Source organism: Panthera tigris, chromosome B4 (genome assembly GCF_018350195.1).
Source record: "Panthera tigris isolate Pti1 chromosome B4, P.tigris_Pti1_mat1.1, whole genome shotgun sequence".
Classification (NCBI taxonomy): Eukaryota; Metazoa; Chordata; class Mammalia; order Carnivora; family Felidae; genus Panthera; species Panthera tigris.
In genome coordinates, this window is record NC_056666.1 from 10,671,762 (window position 1) to 10,677,761 (window position 6,000).

Below are 6,000 nucleotides of genomic sequence, written 5' to 3' on the forward strand. Positions count from 1 at the left end.
CATCTCTCCCCACATCCAGCAAGTCAACAAGTGTAGATTCTCTCTTTGGAGAGCTCCTAAATCCATTCTCTCCTCGTTATTCCTGCCACCACTGTTTTAATTCAATCTCTCATCGCTTTGTGTTTGAGTAACTACAACTCTTATTTCTAATCTCCTCCTCACTCTGTTGTACACAGCTATGCTTCAAACTGTTAACAGCACAGTTTTCCTAAAATTTAAATCTGGCCATGGCATTCTCTCACCCCATTCTGAGCTTCAAAATAAAATGCAAGGTAAATATTCAATAAATGACCAACTGACTTACCACATAAAGGGAGGACTTATCTTGGAACAAGATTGCCAGCCCCCTTCCCAATCTGGGGTAACTTTGGGCTAATCATCCTTTGTTATAATAATCTAATACCATCTGGTCTCTGGACAGACTCAAAACAGGTGTTCCCAAGTTTTGTTACATGTTACTCATTCATATTTTCACTATGCCACAAGAAGAAGTTCAAGGGGGAGCACTTTACACATTACAAGGTCACAACAATTTTTTTGTGTATATAACAGAGTGCCTAAAATTGGAAAAAGACACTTTTAACATGGAAAAATAAAAGATACCTTTGGTAATTACATATGCATTTAGCCTTGCTACCGGGAAAATGCTAAGATAAACTATGAAATAATTCATTTCCAAATAAGGGGGGGGGGGGGGAGAAAGGGTTGAAGAACATCTAACAGAACGTGGAAAAGTACAAGCCATGTAATAGCAATTTCATTTCTTTCCAGGATGAGGTGGCAGGCTATGCTGATAAGGAGGAAGCAATAGTTATAATCTATATAATCTACTCTCTGCAATAAAGATTCTGATGTGATTTTATCATCAAGAAGCTGGGAAGATGCAGTTCAGCTAAAGAGAGCTAATTGCAGATTTGTATGAGATGCCAACATCAAGTCATTTCTCTAAGAATAATAAATATACTCTTTTTAACAAAGAAAATGTTAAGATCCACCTTCTCCAATGTTGCACAATCTAGAACAAAGAATCAATCAATCCAGGAATACTTGCTCATTTTCATTTTATTAAGAGACACTGAAATATAACAAAACCTGCACTTAGTAGACAGGCTCAAAATGGCAGCTGATGTTATTGATAACGGCTGGTGATAACCCTTCTGCATCATGTACTTTTTTGGGTAATGTATGGCCCGCGAGTGTCATTGAGTAAATAGGGAATATACAAAGAAAACGATAAATAAGACATAACTATGCTGAGGTTAAAAGGAAAGTCATCGTTTATTTCAGCAGTATTGAAGCCTGTGGACCTTTGAAGTAATTGCTATCCTTCCTCGAAATATTAATAATAAAAAACATCTGAAAAGGCATTTTAAGCAAAACACTTGGAATACATTTTTTAATGCTTATTTTTGAGACAGAAACAGAGAGAGAGAGAAAGAGAACACATGCTCGTGAGTGGGGGAGGGGCAAATAGGGAGGGAGACAGGGGATTTGAGGCAGGTTCTGCCCAAGAACAGAGAGCCCAACATGGGGCTCAAACTCACGACTCATGAACTGTGAAATCATGACCCAAGCCAAAGTCGAACCCTTAACCGACTGAGCCACCTAGGTGCCCCAAAATACAATTTTTTAAATAAGCAAGGTATACTTTTTTTTTAAGTAAGCTCGATGCCCAATGTGGGGCTTGAACTCATACCTCAGAGATCAAGAGTCAAGTGCTCTACTGACAGAGCCAGTCGGCCCCCCGCCCAGGATATACATTTTTTAAAACACAGATCTAAGGGACTGCTGTCTCTCTCATCTCAGAGAAAAGATGCTCTCTATGAGGACAAGATGTTAACAATGGAGAACTTGCCTCTGTCGCCTGAGTTTCATTTCCCCTGGGGTTTTCTCAATGAGTGTGATAGTCATTAACAGTGTTCAATGCTATTAATGCTGAACACACAGTAGGACTGCTTCCTGGCCCCATTGGGTTGGGTACAGTCATCCCAGCTAGTGAGCTGTGAACAGAATGTGGCATATGTAACTTCCGTGTGGAACATTTAATTGCTGGTGTGAGACCCTCCAGCGATCCTTCCCTCTGCTACAATAACCAGCAATGCTCTAGATGGTGGCTGCTCCATGAGCCTACATTACAAAATGCAGAATAGAAACCCCTAGTTGCCCTGCCGTAGAAATATGACATTAATAAAAATGAAATCTTATTTTTAGCCACTGAAATTTTGGAATTGTTTTTCAGTGCAGCAAAGTCTAGCCTATCCTAATACAGTAGGATTACTGCTATCACTAACACCCTGATCCTCATTACAAACTTTCCCTTAACCCTGAGATCCCAACATCGACAAAAACTTTCTTAGGTTCCTGTTGACTTCATTGATAAACACTGGAACTTTCAAAACAACATGAATAAACACAGTGGGAGAAAAGAGGCGGCAGAATACAAAGGCTCAGAGAGTGAGCAGGAGACAGATTAAGTGGGTTCTACCATTTCTACACTGTGTGACCTTGGGCTAGCTACATCACCTCCCCAAGCCTCAGTTTCCTCAACAATGACATAAGAGATGATAACAATAGAATCTCTATCACTGAGTTGTTTTAAATGTTCAAAAAATTCCCATTTAAGAAGGTATCTTGTCAGTGGGCCCTTCCCTGCCTGTCTTAGCTTGGGTTCCCCCAAAAAAACAGAATCTGAGAAAGATGCTTTTGTGTACTTTATTGGGGATTGTGATTTCAGGGATCAGAAGAGAGAGAGAAGGAGGCAAAGCAGGGCATATGGGAGAGCCAACACAAGGATGCAAAGTAGCATTACAAAGTTGGCACCTGGTCACTTGGTCCTATAGGACCAACTGAGAAGTCTTTCAACAGGTCCTTCAGGATCCTCCATTTATGTGGGGAGGGGAAAGGAGGAAGCATGTATCCATCAACTCCTGTTCCACATGGGTCAAATGTTAGCCCTAGGGGGTGTTGGAGAAAGTAATCTAGAGGATATGACCACTGGTTGAACCTCAAGCTAGACCTAGGCAATCAGAGGCTCCTTACCCCCACCCCTGTCCTTAAAAAATACACTCTGCCCACAGTTCCCACCATCAGAGCTATTCCAAAGACGTAGCCTTGAGAGAGTAAGGTGTTGTGGAAAGCGTCTGACGGTATATGTGACTGAGCCCAGTTAAGGCCTCTGTAGGCTTTTAAAATTTGGCAGGCAGGTGTGGAGATCTACTCATGTCGCCTCCATCCAAGACAGCCACATAGGTAAGTTCCCTTACTTATTAAACCTGCCACCTACCAATCTGGAGTGCCTTGCCTCTTCCTTTGGCCTCTTCTTGCCCTGCATGCATGGGGACGAGTTTGCAAACCAACAAGGAGCATTAAGTAACCTGCACTTCTGCGTCATGCATGCACAGGTATGGGCACCGAAAGGTGTGTCCCCCACCTTGTCATTAACAGAGCAGCCCTAGAATGGGAGAGAAGAGGCAGGTGGTGCTACCAGGTTCTACCTGCATCAGGCTGAGCAGAGTGTGCATTGAAGAGATCTGAGGACAGAAGAGATGTCGAACTCACCACCTATTTAAAACTGCAAATACCTCACTCTGGGATTTCTTATCCTCCTAACGTGATTATTTGTCTTCATTTTACTTATCACCTCCCAATATACAATATCATTTACTTCTGTAGTTCGTTCTGTCTCCCCCATTAGGATGTAAACTACTTGATGGCAAGAGGTTTTCTTTGGTTATTATACCTTAATAATTAGAACAACGTCTGGCATAACATAGGTCCTCTATAAAAATTATTTTTTTAACTTTTTGTTTTGATAAAATTTCAAATGTGGTACAGAGAACTTCTACAATGATTTACTCAAATTTAAAATTAACATTTTACATTTGCACTCACGTGTGCTCTCTCTCTCTCCCTCCCTTCCTCTCTCTTTCTCTCTCTCTCACACACCCACCCACCCTCCCACACACATACACACACACACACACACACACACACATTCTGAACCTTTTGAGAATAATATGTAAACATCATACTCCTTTATTTTCAAATGTTTAACCACGTACTTTCCAAGAATAAGGACATGCTATAACATAACCACAGGACAACTACCAAAAACAAGAAACTTAACATGCTGATGAATATACATTTCATATTCAAATTTTGCCGATGATCCCAATAATATCTTTCATAACAAAATTTTTCCCTACCTGGAGATTCAGTCCATCATCACACACTGCACATAGTAGATGTGTCCCTTAATCTTTTCATTTCGTTTTCTTAAAAATTTTGTTAATTTGAGAGAGAGAGCACATGCACAAGCAGGGAGGGAGGGAGGGAGGGAGGGAGGGAGGGAGGGAATCCTAAACAGGTTCCACGTGTAGTGGGGTTCGATCCCATGACCCTGGAGTCATGACCTGAGCTGAAATCAAGAGTCGGATGCTCAGCCAGCTGACCCAGCCAAGCACCCCTCCTTACTCTTCTTAATCTGGAATAGTTGCTTTGCCTTCCTTTGCCTTTTGTGACAATGACATTTTGGGAGATTTTAGGCTTGTTATTCTATAGAAAGATCCCTCAATTTGGAATTGTGTGATGCTTTGTCATTAGATTTCCAATGATAAAAAATACATAAATAAATTACTATTATAAAATAAGATTATTTTCAAAGTATAGGCCTCTGATCCCTGTCCTAAGTAGCCCCTCCAGGACGCACAGATCATATTCCACCTCTTCTAATATCTAAACTTTAATCCCGAGATGCCGAAACATTTCCTGGGAGTGCCCAAGTTCCTTTTGGCTCTGGATCTAGCTCCATGTGCAAGGCCAGATCTCTCAACAGCTCTGCCTGTACAATTTTGCACTTCCATGGCACTCTTACCCTTACATCCAGATTTGTCTCTTCCCGGCTTCACAACTCAAAAAGAGCACCTCCTTTTTCTATAGTTCCAGTTAAAAACAAAACTTCTCAGAAAGGACTCAGATTGGCCCAGCTCATGTCTGTGGTCAGAATTTGGGTTCTGGGATTTGAAGCTTCACTAGAGCCATAAAGTTGAAGCGGGATGGGTAGAACAAATGCCCCTAAAGGGAGAGTGCTGTTACTTGAACAAGGGAGAGACAGTAGACACAAAAACCACAGTGAAATTCCCAGAAGATACTTCTCACTGCCCTAAGAAGACTGCTATAAAGACCCATTATGATCGGCCTCTGGTTACACCTCCAGCATCTTATCTATTTCCACCCACTCAATATTGTAACCATACTAAACTAGGAATTCAGTTGCTGTAATTTCTCACATTCTTACCTTACCTCTGTCTGAAACCTACTTCCTCCTCCTCCTCCTCACATGGCTAAGTTGAGCTGATTCTTGTGGTCTCACATTAGATGTCATTTCTTCCATGAAGGCTTCCTTAACTTTCTCAGATTTCCCTGACAAGTTCAAGTTGGGTGCTTCTCCTATGAGACCCCACAGAACCTAGTACATCCTTCTGATAGCACTTATCACACTGTATTCTTATTTTCTATTACATGTTTCTCACTCTATCCTCATCCCCCTCACTGTCATCCAATTTTTGCCCCCACTGGAATGTAAGCACCATCGAGGCAGAATTATGTCTGCCTTGTTCACTGTTGCATCTCCAATACCTCACACAAAATTTGGGTGAATATCAGGAACCCAACAATTTTTCTTAAATGAATGAATGGGTGACTGAATGAGTATAGTGATATGGTAGGTGCAGTATGTAATAGCTCCAAATAACATTTGACTTTATTCCAAAGATCTTGAAACTAATAAGAATAAATACAGGGAGATGTCAGCAGAAGTGGTGGGGTAAGACCTATGAAAATTCTCCCCTTCAAAAATCAATGAGAGAATTGGAAAAACTGACAGAGTCAGCCAGGACTCTGGAGATTAATCAAAGGCTTACAGCAATCTGGGAGTGTTTATTCAAGAAAAATCATTTAATCCGGATAAAAAGAGAGGACCTTGGGTGTTTTAACTTTTCC